This window comes from Mus caroli, chromosome 10 (genome assembly GCF_900094665.2).
Source record: "Mus caroli chromosome 10, CAROLI_EIJ_v1.1, whole genome shotgun sequence".
Classification (NCBI taxonomy): domain Eukaryota; kingdom Metazoa; phylum Chordata; class Mammalia; order Rodentia; family Muridae; genus Mus; species Mus caroli.
The window spans coordinates 499,977-521,089 of NC_034579.1; the positions used below are offsets into that span (position 1 = coordinate 499,977).

At 43.4% G+C, this 21,113-nt stretch overlaps 1 protein-coding gene across 4 annotated transcripts in view; it reads left to right on the top strand.

Annotated features, from left to right (window-relative positions):
* Positions 1–21,113, top strand: part of Plekhg1 (pleckstrin homology and RhoGEF domain containing G1) — a 242,224-nt gene that overhangs the window by 19,589 nt on the left and 201,522 nt on the right. For 2 of the 4 annotated variants that reach the window (XM_029482414.1, XM_029482416.1), the window contains exon 1: positions 2,621–2,784. The exons of the other annotated variants lie outside the window; for them this stretch is intronic. The gene's annotated coding sequence lies outside the window, so the exon portion shown is untranslated. Of the gene's footprint in view, positions 1–2,620; positions 2,785–21,113 lie in introns of those variants that run through there. 4 annotated transcript variants of the gene reach the window in all.

Below are 21,113 nucleotides of genomic sequence, written 5' to 3' on the forward strand. Positions count from 1 at the left end.
CTCCTGTCTCCACCTCCCTAACACCGGGTTTACAGATACATGTCGCCATGCCCAACCCTTTTAGGGGTTCTGGGGAACAGAACTCAGGTCTACATGCTTGCACAGCGAGCACTTTACCTCTGAACCGTTTCCCTAGACCTCCTTCCGTTTCCTCTGATGTGGGGCAATGGACTGCAGACTGTACCCCAAGTTCTCTTGTCAGTAGGGATCAGTCAAAGAGGACATTGGCTTAGAGAAAGCCAGTAAATGTCTGTCTCCTCTCTGCCAGGTTCTGTGGCTCAGACCGACAAGGGCCTGAGAGGAAAGAATCAGAGAGAGTGGGGAACCCCAGCTTTGCTCACTTCCTCTCCAAGTACCCCCAATACTCACCAAATGGCTTCTCTGAGTCCTGGGTCTTTATAGAAGGATCAGTGACAACTCACAGGCTTGATGTGGAATAGTCTTCCTGAATCCTAGACAGGTATGCTCTAAAACTCCAAGTCAGTACCCGAAGTCAACCATACACAATATAACATTTGCCATTCATACTTACCTACCGATGAGAGAGGATGGTTTATAAAGTAAGTATATTAAGAAAATAGTGAGGGCCATTAATAAGATTAATTTATATATATATATATATATATATATATATATATATATATATATATATAAAATCAATTAGCTGGGCAGTGGTGACGCATGCCTTTAATCCCAGCACTTGGGAGGCAGAGGCAGGAGGATTTCTGAGTTCAAGGCCAGCCTGTTCTACAGAGTGAGCTCCAGGACAGCCAGGGATACACAGAGATAACCCTGTCTCGAAAAACAAAACATATATATATATAATCAATTAACTGTTCTAACAATACAGTGTAATAAAAGGCCTAAGTATCTTTACTCTTGGACTTCAGGACCATCAATAAGTAAAGTAGGGCTCACTGAAACACAAGCACTGTGATACCACAGCAATTGATCTGAAGCGTGAGACAGCTACTAGTGAGTTGTAGTGTATACAGTATATTTGTGCTGGCTTGTTTTCTATCAATTTAACATAAGCTGGAGTCATCAGAGAGGAGGGAGCCTCAACTGAGAAAATGCCTCCATAGGATACAGCTGTAGGTAAGCCTGTAGGGCATTTTCTTCATTAGTGATCCATGCAGGAGGGCCTAGCCCATCATGGGAGGGTCACTCCTGGACTGGTGGTCCTGGGTGCTGTAAGAAAGCAGATTGAGTAAGCTAGTAAGCAGTGCCCTCCATGGCCTCTGCATTAGCAGCTGCCTCCAGGTTTCTGCCCCGCTTGAGTTCCTGCCTTGACTTCCTCCAATGTTGAATAGTGATGTGGACGTGAAAGCCAAGGGTTTCCCTGCCCTCTTGGCTTTTAGTCATGGTGTTTCATCACAGCAGTAGTAACTATATGTTGGACAAAAGAATGATTTACATACCAGGGGGAGGCAGACAGGACGGCCAGAGTTCATTATGCTACTCAGAATGTGGACACATTGAAAGGTGAATTGTTTATTTATTAAAAAAACAAACAAAAAACCCTCTCACCCAATACCATAAGACTTTATAAAATGTGGTGTACTACAGGGAGATGAAGTTCTTAGAATCAAGCAAAGTGTGTGGCTGTGTCTTACTAGGCCTGGTGAAGCACAGGCATATCTGACACACCTGTTTGAAAGGTGCCAAGTGTTACCAAGAATGTCACCAAAAAGGCACCTGTGATAGAGGTCCTATTTTTTATTGTCCTACCTTATGGGTGCCTTTAAACATCTGGCTGTCGCAAAGGTCTCTGCCTCCTTTTCCACTTTTGCTTTCTCTAATCAAAGGTCATCCAGTGTGTTCACTGGGGTGGTGGGGGTGCTGATGCCTGAACCCAGGAAGCACCCTTCTCCCATTTTCTAGTGTTGTGACATCATAAGCTACAGTGTGAAATTCAAGTTTGGATGCAAAGAAACGGTTTTGGATCCGATTTCAGAACACTCTGGGAAATGGCCATGTCCAAGGCTTAGCTGTACCTCAACAGCCCAGAGAAGAGAAGAAAAAAGAAAGCGATGTGGCTGTTAAAACAGTAGCAGGGAGTTTTTTTAAAAAGAAGAGAGAAGAGAGAAGAGAAAAGAAAAAGGAAAGGAAAGAAAAACAAAAAGAAAAAAGGGAAAGGAAAACGGAAAGAGAAGAAGAGAAAGAAGAAAAGGAGAAAAGAGGAGAGGAGAAAGGGAAAGAAAAGAGAAGAAAAGGAAAGAGAAGAGAAGAGAAGAGAAGAGAAGAGAAGAGAAGAGAAGAGAAGAGAAGAGAAGAGAAGAGAAGAGAAGAGAAGAGAAGAGNAAGAGAAGAGAAGAGAAGAGAAGAGAAGAGAAGAGAAGAGAAGAGAAGAGAAGAGAAGAGAAGAGAAGAGAAGAGAAGAGAAGAGAAGAGAAGAGGAGACAAAAACTTTCCCCCCAGAGGCTGTAGTTTGACTGCTGTCTTTGGCAAAGCTCCAGAGAGCAAGCTTAATCTCTTTCTGAGCTGCCTCCTCCTCTCTGCCTCTATCCTCCCGCAGGGCCCCGTGGAGGCGGGCGGGGACCGCAATTCGCGGCAGCGGACCGAGGAGCGGGGCGGGGCGGGACGCGCCGGGAGCAGAGTGGGAAAGAGGAAGTGGAGCCAGGCGAGCTGCAGGGCTCGGGGCCGCCGGAGCCGGCGCTGGAGCGCAGCGCACCGCGGAGCCAGCGCTCGGGAGCCGCCCCTCTCCCGTAAGCTCCGCCGGGACTATTCCAGGGACCAGACAAGGGAAGCCGGGGACCTCGGCCACGCGCCCCGAATCTGCAGGTGGGAAGAGCGGGATCGCAGTGCCTGGCCCTGGGCGCGGCGGTGGGGGGGGGGGAGGTCTCTGAGCGCTGCTCCTGTGAGGGGACTGATGGGGTCGTTGGCAGTGCTGCCCCAAGACCGCTCTTAGCCCGAGTCAGGCAGAACCTGCTAGCCCGGCGCTCCCGCCCCTTGCTGCAGCCACCCGAGTTGCAGTTTGCAGCTCCGCGAAGTTTGCTCAAGCGCGCCGTGTGCCACCCGCGCCCCCAAGTCCAGCGGAACTATCCCCAAATAGGACAGTCTGGACAACACCCCAACAGCGGTGCGGGCGCGATGGCGGGGAGTGCTGTGTGCTCCAGCTAGGAGCAGTCCTGCGGGGGGCAGAAACTCGCGTGGGCGCCCCCAAATCAGCAAGTCGGCGCTTTATAGGAGTGACCCGGGAGTCTAGAAGCTGTGCCCCATCCGTCACCCGGACACACGGTAATACCTAGCTAGCTGGCTACGACTGTGTGGACTGTTGGCCAGAGGAAAAGGTTGTTGCGGGGCGGGGGGGGCGGGGGAGAGCAGGCCCCGGGGTGACTGCTAGAGCAGGCCCCCTCTTTGTGTCCCCCATGGAGTCTCAGAGCTCTACAGTCCAGGACGCCCAGTGATGAGAGGGTGGTTGGCTTGCTCAGTTTCACAATGTTCCTGAGAAACAATGATGTAGCTGATTGCTTGGATGTGCTGTATGAACTTGGTATGTGTAAAGCTGACTGTGTGTGCAACCCTGGAATTTCATTAAGCTCTGGCGGCTCTTGGCGCTCTCTTTGTACCACCCTCAGGTGGCCGGAGCTTACTGCACCTATTTTGACAGATTTTATCTTCTCAGGAAACCCAGTCACCTCGGGAGGGTTGTTTTGGGGATTTGGGGCACTCTGGATACAAACTGAATACACACTGGATACAAAACCAGTAGGATGCCGGGATGTTAAGTCTGGGTCAGATTTAACGTTTAATTGAATTCCAGGCTTAGATTGCGTTAAAACCTGTGGTCAAGGGTTAAAGTCAGCCTGTTTGAATTCTCAGTTTCTGGAGTTCGCATACTTTTAAAGAATGGATGAGTTTTGGGTTTTGTTGTTGTTGTTAAACTGATGTTTAAAAAAAAAAAGTGTATCTAAGTCTATCGTGTCAGAGATCTAAAACCTCTCAACTTTAGCCTTCCACTGTGTGGGACATGAGGAAAAGCAATCCTGGTAGCTTGTACTTCCTCACTGATAAAGCAGTGTCTATGAACCACATAGTTTTAACTGATTTTAACCGTTCAGTCCAGGCTATTTATTTATTCTACAGTAGTTAACACTTCTATCCAAAAGTGATGGGCTAGTGTTTGACCCTTTAACATCTTTGAGTCTGGTTTCCTGATTCCTGACTTAGCTTTTTGTCATCTTGGAATTGCACCCTGTCCAAGCCGTTAAAACCGACCAGGAAGAAACTTTCTTTACCAGAGTTCACTGACCTCCCTGGCTTCCTCTCCAAGTGGGACCCCTTGTGTGACCTTCCTTCCATTTCCCTTGCATGACAGATTCCCCCCAAAGCCTTTTGCAAAGGGATAAAACAGAGAGAGAATGGGAACAGCTGTTTGGTAGTCAAACTGGTGCCCAAATCTGCCTTTCTCTGATAGAATTTGTCTGCGCCTGTCCTTCCCCTGTGAGTCCACTTTCCTCAATGCCTTTAGTATAGATGATTGTTAATATATATTAATATAGTGTACATAACATAAATACTATAATATATAAAATATAAATCTATACTATAATGTAAATATAAAATATATGTAAATATATTGGTATATTGTATAAATATATTAAATAGAAAATATGTTATAATATATAATAACAAAATATGTGTAATATATTATATATAATATATACATATATTCATTTATACATATATACCTTTTAAACTTTCCATGGGATATTACAGCTATCATTCAAATGGGTTAAACAGTCACATTGTAACCCATAGAAATTGCCACTCTCATTTTTCATTCAAATGGGTTAAACAGTCACACTGTAACCCATAGAAATCGCCACTCTCATTTTTCAAAACCAAAGACAACCAGTAGTATGTTACTCTGCTCATTTGTGGTTATGATTTCTTTTTGTGATTTAATTCAACTTTACTAATTTGTATTCCGACTTGAAAAAAGATGGAAAAATAACTGAGTAGCTGCAGTCTTTGGAGCCTTTAGTAAACTAACAACAGTATCTGATCTATAGTCTGGGTGCTGCGATCCTCTTTGTGTGGCATTTTCTTCTTTTTACTGCTGGTAGTTGGGTCTTTGAAACAATTGTCACCTTGTAATCCTGCTGCAGACATGATTAGATCTCCAGGCTCTTCAAACTTGGATGGCTCTTGGATGATGTGGGCCAGCCTCTGAGTCTTGGAGATTTAGAATGATAGGGAGCACATGTTCTAGAATTAGCCCTTGAATGATGCTCCTGTCTGTGCCCCATGAGTTTGCAGACCAGGACCCTGCTAAGGCTCTGAGCTGACATGGATCATTTTATGACTAAGGAAAGTAACAATTATTTGCAAACAAGTAACCAAACAAACATTATTTGGCTTTTCTTATATTTCCTTCTTCCTTCCCCTCACCCCCTTCCTGCATATATTTCAGAAAGAATGCCCCTTAGCTCCAGAGCTGGACTGAGGATTGAGTGGAGTAATCCATATTAAATGTTCCACACATATGGTGAGCTTTGAGGATGAGAGTTGCTGATAAGCTGATCCCTGGGGGGCGGGGATTTTATTGGACCAGCTCCATTGGCAGAACTGTGATTGAACTCAGCTGTGACTGAGACCTGTCCTCTACTACCGCCTCAGAGTGACAGTTGTATAGGGACACATTTTCATAATTATAAACTATTTATTTGTTTCTTTTTGGGGTTTTTTCCCCCTCAATTTTCTTAAGCAAGGTCTTTTTGTTTTGTTTTGTTTGTTTGTTTGTTTGTTTGTTTTTCAAGACAGGGTTTCTCTGTATAGCCCTGGCTGTCCTGGAACTCACTTTGTAGACCAGGCTGGCCTCAAACTCAGAAATCTGCCTGCCTCTGCCTCCCAAGTGCTGGGATTAAAGGCATTCGCCACCACGCCTGGCAAGCAAGATCTTATTATGGAGCCCAGACTGGCCTTAAACTCACAATTCTCCCACTTTAGCTGGCCTTACAAGTGAGTGTAACCACAACACTCTTTAAGGGAAAGAAATAATAATCTTTTGACGTAAGAAAAATATGATTTTAATGCACAGCATTAGCATATTCAGGCACAGACAGAAAAACAAACAAACCAAGACAACTTTTTTCTTTTTGACAATCTCTCTGTGATGTGTAGCAGGCATCTGAGATGCTCATGTTTCACCCCAAACCTCCTGGATCAATCTCTCTTGATGAAATGAAAAGTTGAGCCTGATCCATCGGGCCATTCAGAGTCATGGGCAGCTGTGCCAAGTAGAACTCACTGACAGAAGAGGGAGCCCCACGTGATTAGAATCTGGCTGACTATGTAGTTAGCAATGGACCGCCTCAGCGAGGATGATAGGCATGCCTGCAATGGGCCCTGCTTCATCACTGAATGGCTTATCTCCAGGGAACCTAAATGCTGCAGCTTCAGGTATGCCTGGCTAACCCCTTGCAGTGACCAGGGCTTCTGTGCAATGTTAGCTCTCATGTTGGGGTCTGAGTATCTTTTCAACCTGTGTATACATAGGTTCCTGAATATTTTTTCCAATGACCTATAGACCAAGTAAAATATTTCCAAACCAAGTCTTTGTTAGGTGAACAGAGGCAGCCTCTGTACCTGTGAGGCTTTTCAGCGCCCCCCCCCCCAATAAACCACTGGAAGGATGAAGGATTTGTCTTTATTTCCAAAACACCGAGGGCCACAATGACTTTGTAGCATTTGCAGTTCATTAGGTATTACAAGTAATGCAAGACATATGAAAGTGATTTAAAGTATATAGGGACCCCCAGAAACCACAGAGTTGATGGTTAAGAGCCCTTGCTACTCTTGCAGAGAACTTTAGTTCCATTCCCAGCATCTTGGGGCTCACAGTTAGCTGTAACTTCAGATTCAAGGGATCTCACACTCTTTTCTGAACTCCTCTGGCACATGGGCACACACACACACATATATACACACACCCCTAAAGTATATAGGAGGCATTGAAGATTGAATATATGATCATTGGTAGAGCATATATTGAATTCTCATTCTGGCCTGGGCTCAATCCCCAAGTACCTTCGGCTCTAAACTGGAAAATGTGTATAAATTGAAAGTTTCATTCAATTTTCTCTAAAGGATTTGAACATTCATCAGGCAATCCCATCAGAATACCAAAAACCATCTGCATTAAATTACTGCTTGACAGGAAGCTGAAGCCTGCTAGGTCCACGATTCCATAGCCTTTCTCTTTCTCCCTCCCATGCTATCTAAGAAGAAAGTCAATTTGAAGAGTGTTGATGCTAGGGTAAATTGTTTTAAAACAAATTCCAGCTATGCCTACTGGTAATAACTCGGTGGTGATGGGGTGGAGGAAGAGCTGGGGTTTTCCATGAGCCTTTAATTAAGAACCCTGTTTTGGTAGCTTTAATAACCACGGTGCTACAGAGGCCACAGAAGTAGCTTATCAGCAGAAGCCAGCCTGACTGTGATTTGACTAAAAGTTAAGCATCCCTTTGATGGGAGGAGGGAGGCAGCATCCTTTCAAAATGTCAAAGGGAAAGAGTTGGGTGAGTGTGGGTCTCATGATGACTAAAGCTTCAGTAGGAATGAGCAGACCCATCGACATCCTGCTATTGAGTTAGCTATAGCAGTTACAGTACTATGTGCGGGGGCAGGGGTGGGGAGCATCACAAAGACACATGAGTGTGACCTGTGGGTAGACAGGCATAGAAAAGGACCAGAGAGGCTTTATGTAGCTAAATGTAACTTAATGGCTAGCCTGGGCTATATGAAACCCTGTGTTTAAAAAAGATGAGTAGGTTACAGCAAATGAAGGGAGGAGTCAAGACTTAGCTTGGTAGAATGTCTTGATAGAACATTGATAGAGTGGCTACTAACAGGGATCCCATTTTTCTGGACTCTTAAAACTTCAGCTATAGGCTTCTGTATAAGCATGCTACATAAAGCCCTATGTAGTTAAGGGTGGCCTTGAACTTCTGATCCTCTTGCCTCCACCTCCCAAGGGCTTGGATTTCAGGGGTTCACCACACATTGGCCTTATTCAGTCCTAAGGGTCAGACTGAGGTTGTAAACATGCTGGTCAGTTACACTACCCATTGAGCTACATTCCCAGTCCCCAATTTTCCCTCCCTACAGTAAGTGACAATGGACTCTTGGTAGAAATGGCTGAGATTTCCTGCTGTAAAACATCCATTTTCACATCAGTAATTTACCAATCTCACATTAGTAATTGATCAGCGAGTGTTCAATTTTATTCAGCTCAGCTCCATTTATTGAGAACCTACCTCTACTTTTACATCATTCTGCTGTGCCTAGAGTTGTGTCTGACCAACTCCATGGTCCCCATCATGTTGATGGTCTCCATGGAGACAGAATAAGGGTGATGGGAAATTCAGAGTGATGGGTGGGCTGCTCTGCCTTGGTGGTCTAGGAGTCTTCTAGAGGAGCCAACATTTACTTTGGACCATAATGATAAAGAGTTCTAGGTGTCTTTGAAATATACTGTATGATGTGCTGGGAATCAAAGTGCTGGGCAGGCACTCCACCACTGAGCTGGATTCCCAGCCTCCAAATTACCATTTTCTATTGTTTTTTAAATTACTGTCTGCGTTTAGGGTTTTGCTTTGTAGCCAAGGCAGCCTTAGGCTCTGTGCCCTTTCCTACATCCACCCCCAGAATCCTGTAATGAACTGTGTTTTGATTTGTACTCTATGCATATCTACGGCTGCCCAGTGACCCACTGTCACCTGGCATGAAAATGGAACTTTCTCTTCTGTCTCTTAGCTCTCCCTGCTGACTTGGATTTGACAGAAAGTTTAATTCAATATTAGCATAGTAATTAAAATATTATAATACATCTATGACCTGATTATTATTTTAGTAGTTTAAAAATTCACTTTGGTCTGGCCAATGGGTCTCAAGTCACTCCTTCTTAAGTGGCTTTGACCTACATGTAACTTGCAAAGACTGAGGCTGAGTGGCTCCTACAGCCAGCTCATTCCTTTGGCAGATGTGTCCGAAGCCTTCCTGCAGTGTAGCTGCCTTTCCAGAGCTCCAAAGGCGTGAGCTCTGAGCTGGCTTTGGCTTTGTTCCGTTTGTTTAGATTTTATTTAACACAAATTGTGCCTTTGGCCCTCCCTATCCCGGGAGGCTGACTGTCCCTCTGATGGAGAAGGTTTCTTTGTACAATCAAGCAGAGGAGGCTCAACTTCACTCAGGCCTCCTTCCCTGCCCTGGCAAGCATCTGGGTTTACACACTAAGCTGACTTCCTTCCAATAGAGCTCCACCCTCCTCCTGGTGAAGGAGCCCTGTGCTGATGAAATGTTTGTTTCTCTGACCACCCTCCAAACTCCCAACCCTGGTTGGGACCTTTGCTCTCCACTCCTATTGGAGCCTACTTGGCTTCCCCAGCTCTTAGGAGTCTTTGAGTCCCAGTGAGCATGTGTGTTTCCTTCCAGCTGTGATCAAATGCACCCTTGGGCTGGTTTGTTTTTCTTCTCAATAAGTTACCCAAGTCTCTAGCCCCACAATGTGCTTCCAACCACTCTCTCCTAACCTAACTGCTGATATCAGAGCAAAGTCCCCTTCTCGCACCCTGTCTGACAGGGAGAGTAGATCAGTGCCTGACCTAGAAGGAAACAGAGTGCAGGCCTCTCTTATCCCTGAGCCACCCTTGCCATGTGATTAAAGGTCCCATGTCCCAGGAGGTCTTCGGAACAGACAACCAGTCTGCCTAAAATCTGAGTCTTTGGGAACAAGTAGATTAAAACCAGAAGTCACTCCTAAGCATTTCGGGGATGCATGTTAACCCCACAGCCCAAATCAAGGTGATTTAAAGCTGTCACCAGCCTGTGATGAGAAAGCTAGGAAAGAGCTGGGGCCTCCAGGAAAAGAGAAGGGGCTATGGCTATCAGCTCAGCTCCCATGGCTGTGTGATTACAGGCATCCTCCAAACCTGACATTTGCACATCTCTGATGTGCTGTGAGAGAGGAAGACTATAATCTGAGACATAAATAGTGCCTTGAACCATGTAACCCTGTTATTAGCTTAAGTATCTATGTGGTGCTAACATGTTAGAGCTGCCTCAAAGGAGGATACTGCTCTCTTTCTGAAATGACTTAGTGTTAAACTATCCAGGGATCTCATACTCTTTAACCTTTGAAACCACTGAACACAAGAATGAAGGAGCCCAAGAGTGAGTCTAACTCAAAGATTTGGGATCACTGAAGGGGAAGATATGTTGGAGGGATGTTGTGGGGAGATGTAGGCTTTTTTAAAAAATGAACCAGTTGTATCAGGGACTTTCCCATCCTATAGAGGAGGCTTGGTAAGAAATAGTAAGGGTGGGCTGTGACATTAATGAAATAGTCTAGTGACAGATGGGACATGGGAAGGTGGTGGATTAGATCAGTATTAGTTCTATCGAGGAAACTGCATTAGGAGTTATTTGAAAGCTTCTGGGATATGTTTGCAGAGGAAAATCTTGGTGGTCTTGGCTCTCATCCGCTTTTCCTCGCTATCTATATAAGATAATCCATGCCCACACCATACACATGTGCCCTTAGAAACTGGGAGTTTAAATTTGACTATAAAGAAGGCTGTTTAATCCCAGTCCTTCATGCTATCTGGCCTCCAAATTAATATCACAATGACATCTTGGTCCACAGGTGTGTCCTGCCCTAAGAAGGCAGAGAGCCGGGGTGGCTTCTCAACGGTGTTTGCATCATGAAGGACTCTTCCTTGTTCCTAACGGTTTCTGTTTTGAGCTTACCTGGAATGGTGACAATACTATGAGGTTATAAAAACAGCTGGAATGAGTTCCATAATTAGCAACAGCTTTCAAAATCCACAATACCCCTGAGGGAAAATAAAAGGAAGACTCATTCTGGTTTTGTGATCTGTCAAGATTCTTGGGTCAAGATTATATCTCACCTAGTGCTTAAAGAGTTTCTAAACTGGAAGTTAACATTTCTTTGCTCCTGAAGTCTTACAGAAGTAAGAGGACTGGAGAAATGGCTCCATGGGTAAAGTGCTTTCTAGACCTGAGTTCGGATCCCCAGTGACCATATAAAATATAGGTTTGGCAGTGCACACTTGTAACTGTAGGACTGGGGGAGGGAGGAAGAAAAGGCAGAGACAGTTGGGTCTTCAGAGTAGCATGGCCAACCCGATTAGCAGACCAGTGAGCGCAAGGTTCAGTGTGTGACTCTATCTAAAATAACAGCAATATCATCATCATTATCAATAACACAATGTAGAGAGGGATTCCAGAAGACAGACAAAATCAACCTCTGACCTATACTTGTGTGTGTGCACCTATATGTATACATGTGTATATTCAAGTATGTCTGCCCATGTCTACACATGCATGCACACACATACATACATACACACAGAAAAAGAGAGACAGAGACAGACAAGAGAGTCAGAAGGAGAGATTTCTGCACTAGCTAAAGACATACCAGCAACAACTGTTCCAAAATTCTACTCAGTTTTAGGTTGCTCATATATGCAGAAAACACTTTGTAAATCATAAAAAAAAAATCTTCCAGTGAGAAAATTCGTATCTAGTATTATCTTGCTTTTTCCCTTCTTTATTGTGATCTAAATTTAAATGCTGTTTTGGGGTAATTCACCATGAAGCCATTGTGTGCATGAACAATACATGTGTGTCTTCCTAACATCTCAGTCAGAATTGGAATAAGTGACCCACTATGAAGTTAGGAAGGGTACATATGTCCCTGGAAAGTTAAATGTCACCTAAACTAGAGATTTACAACTATACAATAAAGATTTTATGAAGTTGGACATGGTGAAAAACAGTTGAAATCCCAGCACTATCGAGGCAGGAAGAATCAGTAGTTCAAGGATAACCTGGGCTATATGGGAAGATCCTGGCTCAAAAAATATTGAAAGGAAAGAAGAAAAAAATAATGTTATGAGTTCTAAGTGCAAATAAACCCATGGTAAGGAGTGGCAATCCTACTGCCTTTTCTGCACATAATATTAGTTTTATGGTCTGTTACTAGATAGCTGGAGCAATAAACCAGCATGAAAGTAACCTGGCAAGGCTGTCTTGGTGTTTTATAAGATTGTGCCATGAATTTCCTGAGGCAGCAGTCCGCCTTTCAAGACAAGGAAGTGCATTTAGTTTGTTGTGGTAGAGATATTCAGGTTGCTAGTTCTGGGAGTACACTGAACAGAAGAACAAACCAAGCCTGGGGTGAAAAGGTCAACTCCATATGAGTGCTTTAAAAAAAAGTTGAACAGACAACTTGATGAAATTCAGTTCAGTTTGAGCATGGTGAGAAGGCTTGATTAGAGGATGCATATTACACAGCCATTATTCTAACTAAAGCTTGAGATAGACACCTAAGAAGGTCTGTGATTGGTCAGCCCATTCCTTTTCGACCACTGTGGAAGTATGGGAGAAACCACAGGAGCAATGCGCCTGTGGAGCAAAACCATTTATTTCACCAGGAAGCTAAAGGAGCAAAGAAGGCTCAGGACGTCTCACATGTTCCTTTGAGGACATGACCCCTGTTACCTAGAGAGCTCCCACTAAGCCTTATACATGACATCCCCATCACTTCCCAGTAGTGTCAAGCTGGGGGCCACGCCTCTAACCATCATGGGCCCTTTAGAGTATTGTGTTAGTCAGCTTTCCGTCACTGTGACAAAATACCTAGGACCAGCAACTTATAAAGGTTTGTTTTGGTTCACTGTGATTGGCTGTTGTTTCTCAGCATTTAGCAAGGCAAAATACTGTAGAAATCACAACAGGGAAAGCTGTTCACATTACAGTCACTAGCAAGCAGAGAGGGGATTCCCCAATATCAGCTTTAAGGGCATGTTCCCAAAAACCTCATTTCCTCCAGCTAGATCCTAATTTCTAAAGGTTCTACTATCTCCTAACAGCATCAGAGGACGGTTGAGAGACTTACAGACCCAGTAATTTAGGGACTAAGCATCTAATACATGGGCTTTGGTGGAACATGATTATCCAAAAGATAACAGGGACTTTCTAAAGCCAAAGCACAGCAGGGAGTAGCCTCTGAGTCAAAGTTGAGTCAGAACAAATGAGTGATTTTGAGGAGATCTGAGAAAAGAATGGTCTAGATGGAAAGATAAGTATGGAGAATCTTATAGAGTGAGGGAAACACAGATGTGTGTGAGCAGGGTGATCTGTAAGGGAGAGACAACGCTGAGGAGAGAGGCAGAGTCTAACTTGTGCCCGTTTGGGGGGTATGCAAGATCTTTGCCGTGGTTCAGAATGTGACATCAGGCTATGGGACGGTTTGAAGCATAAGAGTTACATACGCTAGTTAATGGCTAGTTATTTCTCTGGCTACTCTGAAGAGAGATGTGTTAGAAAGTTCTGGAATCAGACAGAGCTACAGTGATACAGAAGAAAGTCAGTTGCTGAGGAGTTGGTGAGGAGCAGGCAGCTTAGGAACTGAATGTTGTCCAAGATGGTTGCTCTAGAAGAGACTCCTGGGGTCGTGAGAAGCATTGTAACTAGGATTTGCTTTGCTTCCCCGACTCAGATTTCACTTCTGTTACCTTCTGTGTCTCATCTACACACAGTAGAGTAGCATTTGGCTGTGCCTGATGCTCTCCATGACACCATGAGCAATCTCATCTCACTGCCTACTCACAAGGCCAGTCCCCTTTCTTTCAGCTCTTAGCTCCCTCTAGCCCACCACTTAGGATATGGTTGTATATGTGCAAGTGTGTATGGTTGTATGGTTGGTAAGTACATTTCATGTGCACACGTGCATAGCAGGCATGGAGTGGTCAGAAGAGAAGTTCTGGTGTAGGTCTTTGGGTGCCTTCCACATTTGTTTGTTTGTTTATTAGCTTTCTCATTGGCCTAGAACATTGGCAAGCAGACTAAGCTAGCTAGCTGGTGAACTTCCAGGATCCTCCTGTCTCTGTCTCCCATCTCCTGGCTATGATGGTGTCATGGGCACACACCACTGAACCCAGCTTTTAACAGGGGTTCTTGGGATTCAAATTCAGGCGGTCATGTTTGTGAGGCAGATGCTTCCCTTACTAAACCATCTCTGCATCCCTTGATGTGTTCATCTTGATGTTCATTTAATTAATCATCTTCCCTCTCTAGATGACCAGCTCCTTGAGAGTAAATACGGGCCAACTCACTTTTCCTCCTACTAAGGAAATTAGCTTGATAAAATATTAGGAAAACAAGCCCAGTTTCTATTTCAGTTGAGAGCTAGAAATTCTGAGCAGGTAGCAAAAGATATAAATAAGAGAGAAGGAGGCAGAAGAGAAAGAAGAAGAGGAGGAAAGGGTTTAAGTGAGACAAGGAAAGAGGAGACTAAGAGGAAAGAGAAAAAAGATGGAAAGAAAACTTCCCAGGGAGAACTGAGCTACTAATTCATTAACAGTTCTTTAGAAAGTGGTTTTGATCTACCAATGTTTTTTCATGGGCATGCTCTCTCAGTTTAAACATTTTGGGAGGCTGTGCTCTGTAAGCGTGCCTGTTCATTGCCTGTCTCTCTTGTAGAACTCTGCCCTCTAGCCATGCTATGGCCATTGCCATTTACCCACAAGAGATCCTCAGAAGGTCATGCTTACTAATATTCCCCCATAAAAGGGTGGAGGGCTCATGAGTTATACATGATTTCTTTTCCCTAACAATTGCTGTTGGGGGAGTGAGGAAAACTTCCTCAGTAGTGTAGCTGACCATAAGTTGCCCATGATCATGTAAGCAGCCTCTAACTCCTGGTCCTTTGAGTAACCAACCTTCACCAATGCTCCTGTAAGTGACCCTTCACTAGTGCTCCCGTAGACAGTCTCAGTTAAACCCATTGAACCCATTGGTCCATCAAGATAGCCTTAAATGAAGTTTTTTTTTTTTTCCTTTTAATCTGTCTTTGGTGCCCTGTCTTAGTCAAGGTTTCTATTCCTGCACAAACATCATGACCAAGAAGCAAGTTGGGAAGGAAAGGGTTTATTCAGCTTACAATTCCATACTGCTGTTTATCACCAAGGAAGTCAGGACTGGAACTCAAGCAGGGCAGGGAGCAGGAGCTGAGGCAGAGGCCATGGAGGGATGTTCTTTACTGGCTTGCTTCCCCTGGCTTGCTCAGCCTGCTCTCTTATAGAGCCAAGACTACCAGCCCAGAGATGGAGCCACCCACAAGGGGCCTTTCCCCCTTGATCACTAATTGAGAAAATGCCTTACAGTTGGATCTCAATGGAGGCATTTCCTCAACTGAAGCTCCTTTCTCTGTGATAACTTCAGCTGTGTCAAGATGACACACAAAACCAGCCAGTACAGTGCCCCATCTGGGTCATTTGTCTAACTCTGGTAGTCATACAAAGCTGTCTGTCCCTATCTTGCTGTAAACTTGCAAACTCAACAGAGGATTGTGTCTATTCTGGAACAGAAGTAACTAGCAGAGATACTGTAATAAAAAGAAATTTTTCTAATACCCCAAATCAACTGAGTGACCCTTATACACTTCTAAATGAAGTATCAACAATGTCCAAAGATGACACACATCCCCTTTTGCATCTGGAGAAGCATCTTGAACCTTTCTTTGGTAAGGAATGTGTTTGTTGAACATAGCAGTCACACCCAGTTCATCCTTCTACTCACAGCAGAGAGCAAGAGACTACCCTGTTGACCTTGAATCAGTGGTTTGACCTTGAATTGTCACCCAGTCCTCTTTTCTTACTCTCTAGTGGAAGTCTGTTCAATGGCTATGCATGATTATAATGTATGGCAATGTTCAGACTGGAGTACAAGGTTGCTAACCTGTAAATGCAATACCAAATGCGGAAAGACTGCTTTTATTATTCTCAGGATCAGAATTAATCAGTCTTATTATAGGAAAAAATATGCCTAGATCAAACTGAAGAATGTTAAATGGTACAGTAATTGCCTTATGATGAATAATCTCAGTTTGCAAAGGCAGGTCTAAGATTCCTCTTTATATTAAAAGAGAATGGATTCTACTAGCCTGGTTTTAATGGTTACTCTTTGCTGGAAAGTTTACTTTCTAGCCTCATCTTATCTAGATTTTCTGTATCACTGTGCCCTACATCTTCCCTTTGCTGCATTCAGCTTCTGCCTTCTAAGTCCTCATCAAAACAACCAGTGCGGCATAAGGTGTGATAGTTGAAGATTTCAACTCTGGAGCTAGAGCTGGGTTCAAAGCCAGCTTTATCATTCAGAGGTTCACTTGTCTTGAACAAAGTGGTCAGCCCCGTAGGCCTAGGCCCATCGTCTTACACATGGGAAATCCATAACAACTTCCTGGAGTTGTATTGGGGATTGAATCAGTCACCCTTTAAAATGCTTGCAGAGCCCTGTCCTAACAAAGAAAAAGTTAGGTAAATGTTAGCCATTATTTTCATCAAATTTCATTAAAGCAACTTTTATAAAATTCAAATTATCCTCTTATTTCTCAAAAACAGATGTATTTATTATTTTTATTATTTCTTGGGTATTAGCTCCTTACCCTAATATAGATTGTCAGTTTATCCATGTCTTGTATTTGACAATTATATAAAATAAATATCACATGGATGTGGGAAGATTATGTTTATCTACTCACCTCTCGCCTCCCTTCTGTGATCTAATTGACATACCATAAATTGCTATTTGTTTATTATCTTTCTAAGTTTCTTGGAGGGAGGAATGAAGCCTCTAATTAGGGAAATTTCCAAGCAGAGGTAAGCAGAGAACATACTGTTATGAACCCCCACATTCCCAACCTCAACATTCAGCAGTCAGAACTCCATGCCAGGCCTCGTTCATCCATTTTCCCTCCCCTACTTTAAATGATTAAAAGTAAATACTAAGACCGGTCAGTACTAGTGTGGGCTTAGCGAGTGCAAGGACCAAGGTTCTGTTCTCAGCCCTTTTCAAAGAGCAGTTTCCAGATGTGTTATTTTGCTTGCAGATACTTCACTTTCTGCCTGACACACTTGACTACCACTGCACAACCCTGATGAAAACAACACAACTCCTTCCTACCCACTTCTACCCTGCCTTCAGTCTATTTAAGTCTCTAGGAGCAAGATCACTCATGTTTAGCTTACAGTTGTACCCCCAGCATATAATAGGTAAGGCAATGCTTAAACAAATCAATGTGTGTGAATATTTAAACATAATGCTGTTTAACAAAACAGTGTAAATGATGCTTGTGGTCTTGGGTTACTGGTTTTTGATTCTTTGGCTAAGATGAAGGGGGGAGGGGGGACTGGTGCTGAACTGATAATGTAGGCCACAGGACTTGTATGGTAACTGAGGCATGGTTGCTTTGAGCTGTTGACCACCACAGAACAGAGATCGCTACCACCCAGTGAGCAGATACTTTGGAATATTACCTTGGGATACACCATCCTTGTGCCTTGACTCAGGTGTGGTACCTGTCTATCTTCCCCAACCTGAATGGGGAACAAACGTCACCTGGTTCTTGTTTTTGAGTTGGATAAGCTGTGTTTAGCTCTAATCTGCAGTCTTACTAGCTGTTTCTTCACCACCAAGTCCAGGATAATTATACTACTGGATAAGATTGTTATAAACACTTACTGATAGCGGCTAAGATGTTCTATCTTACTTGTGTGCTTGGCTTGTGTGGCTACTTAGTAGACTGTTATAAATATTATCTTATCTCAAATACACATGGTTAGCAATACTCCAAGGCAAGAATTGTTGAGGCAGAGAGAAAGACCCCTAAAGGAAGCTGCCCCCCAGCAGTGACCCTACATGGACTCCTTGATCTTACATTCAAACTCTTTGGGGTTTCCTGTGGTTGTGGAGGCCCGCTGAAGGGCGATGTTGTACTTTTCTGTCCTGTCTGCACACTAGCCATCTCAAGTCTGAAGGGCTCTAACTACTGTTGAGACTTTTAAGGAGGTACATGTAGTCCCCCCTTCTTTCATGAGCATACAGTAGGAGGAAATCAGTTTTCTCATGAAAATCAGAGGTTGTTCTGCACTGTAAATTTAGAGGGCTTCATCGCCTCCCCAGAACTAGGTCCTAAAAGTTCTGAGGGCATGGCTGTTTGACGCTGCAGATTGTATCATCTGAACAGGATGGTTGCCTGGCATGGTGGGCTGCTTCACGCACACAGTGATCATACCTGGCTTGCTGGGAGCACATTAGCAAACCCTTTCCCATAGGTTTACACACAAGGTGTGTTTTGCCTTCCCATCATTCACCTACCATGTGCAAATGCCCTTTCATTTTGAATTAGTCACCTATATTTCCAAGATCACCCTTGAACTGAGGCAAACTAATTGCTATTTGAAACAAATACTGTGTTGGGTAATCCATAGCCTCAGTCACCCTCTCCTGACACCCAACAGCAATTCACATACTCCTAGGCTGTTTCCCACATCACCTGTCTGCATCCCTCACATCAAAGACAACCCACAGGCCTCCCTCCCAGTGTTCTCCCTTGGCCTCACTTGCCCCTTCAGAGCTGGCATCTGCCTTGTTTGCTTTCTTGCATGAAGCCTTTTCATCTTTCTGAGTCTCCCTAGTAAGAAGTGTGTACTGTGCACTTACTTAAATTCCCATAACAGCAAAATTATGTGTGTGAATATTTATGTGTATATGTTCATGACATATGTATGTATTTGCGTGTATATGTGTGTTTATATATTTGTATATAGTTGTGTATATGTTTGTACATATATATGGTATGTGTGTATACATGTGTATATGTGTGTATATGTATGTGTAAATATTTGTGAATATTTATGTGTATATATATGTATGTATATGTGTGTGTATGCATAATGTGTGTATATATGTGTATATGTGTGTGTCTGTGTGAATTCACATGGTCTAGGATATCTTTGAGAAGAATGAGACCAGAAAGGGATCAGAGTTGGCAGGACCTACTGTAAAGAATAGACTGGAACTGAAAACAGAGATAGGGAGTCTAAAGAAGCCAGCTATAGAGAGTCTGGCGTGAGAGGAGAGGGACGGCTGAGAAGTCTTCTCTCTCAGTTCCCGCGGGCCTGCTGACTATGGCTCCCTGTTGTACTTAGTAAACAACAGGTACAGAATTGGTGGACTGCAAGTGTGCATAGCAGTGGTGAGAGGCTTTGTATGCATCATGAATTTCATGTTCATATGTGCTTTGAATATGTATAGTTCCTTTCTAGAGGAAAAAATGAAAGCACAAAAGTGTACATGCATGAGTTCACAAAAGAAGCCCAGATGATCCATAGCAGTATTGATATCTGCATGTATCAGACTGTCACGGATTCTGTGATATCCTTCTAGGTGTGGTATTGGGAGTTAAGGTGAAGGGGAATCCAGTAGTGACAAAAGAAGAGATTAACATTTCCTCCCAGGTCTGAATTAGTTCAGGGCTAGCAACTGACCTCTACCTAAAAATTCAAACTTCTGCTTTCCTATCCTGAGACATGACATCTCACTCAGGACACAAACCAAATTAAAATTAAGAGCTGTGCTATTGCAGAAGGAAAAGGTGACCATTTGAAAGGCAACTTGTCTGTCAATAGAGGAACAATGAATCTTGTAAGATGTGGCAGACCAGGAGGGACTGTGGCCACAGTCCTTAGGCTAACCTCTTCGGGTGCTTATGAGCTTGGTCTTACAGACCTAGCTGACTATGGAGGTGTTTTCTTCTGGGGATAAATCTGTGTCTAACATGTCTATCAGCTGTTGGGATGCCACACTTAGGGACAATTGAATAGTACATGCTAGTGTTGACCTAAGAACTGGACACTTTCAGCTAACACTTCATTGGGGTAATGACTCCCTATTGCCAAATTCTGCCTGGAGGAGAAACCATTGAAGATGACAGTCATCAGAGGCTTGCCGATAATTCATGATGACAAGAAGCACTTGGAAACCAATGTGAGCTTTCCCACTTGGGTAACGTCCTGTCAGAACAAGTTTCACCTGAAAACAGAAGCACAATCTGTAATAGCTCAAATTTGGATTAACCTGATGAATCAGAGGCATGACTGGATATTCTCAACCTACTACAATATAGTCAAAGCACGGGTAAATGTGGATGTTTAGAGTTTATGGCTTGAACAGAGGGAGGTACAGTTTGAATATTATTAAGAAGACAAGAAACCAAGCAGCCAAATGAAAGAATTGAATTTTCAATGTGTATTTTCAGAAATGTTAATTCTGCCTTTTTTCTTCTTCTTTTGCACATTTCCAGTGAATTACAGGAAATCTTTGTAACTGGGTCTCCTGGGTTTGGACGGCTTGTTAGTTAGAAAAACACTCATTTGGTGGTATGCTTTGGGTGAAGATTATAGCATCCATTATGCTTCACTGATTTTGAAGAATAACAATCCATTTAATCACAGTTGTTTTTGTGGTGGCCCTCAGAAGAATTAAGAGACTTCCTTTAAGAAAAAAAAAAGTTTGTGTTAAATCAGTACTTTTATCACACCAGAACTGTTGCTGCTACCGGAATTCCAAAATCAAATGTGATGTTCAAGTGAAATTTAAAAGCAATCAGGGACTAGTTAACTAGTTAATTGCTGGCCTGGCAAAATTGACTCATATTTTCAGATGTACCTCAAATGGCCCTTAGAAGGAAGGGTATCTGTGTTTTTATCATGAACCTCTATACAAAATGCTGTATCTCTTTGGCAGTATTTCCCATAGAAATCAGGAAGGCTGGTCTGGTTTTATAGGTTATTTCTTTCTGAGCTGCCTAAGGAAGTTACAAATGGCAGTGTGGATGGTGAGCTCTGAATGCAACCATCCAACTGGTCTAAGTCAGCCTGTGAGGCCAGGCAAGAGAGTCAGGCAAGAGAGCCCTCCCCGTGGCTTATAAATGCAGGGGATTTCCTTCCATTCTCTGAGCACAGACAAACCCATTGCAGCTTACTGATGGTCATATCAGCAAGCATTGTTTCATGGAAGACCTGGGGTGTGGGAACAAGTCTGCATAGGGGAGGGAATCCATCCAAATCCAGAAACAGAAGAAAGTGGATGCAGAGAACAGAGGGAGTTAGGCGTAAGGTCTCTTTGTGTGATGTGCTGTGTATGGACGGTGGTTGTACACAGGAAACATACATATGCATATATAAGTTTTACTGAAAATTACACTGACATGTAACACAATTTTGAAATAATAACATAAAGGG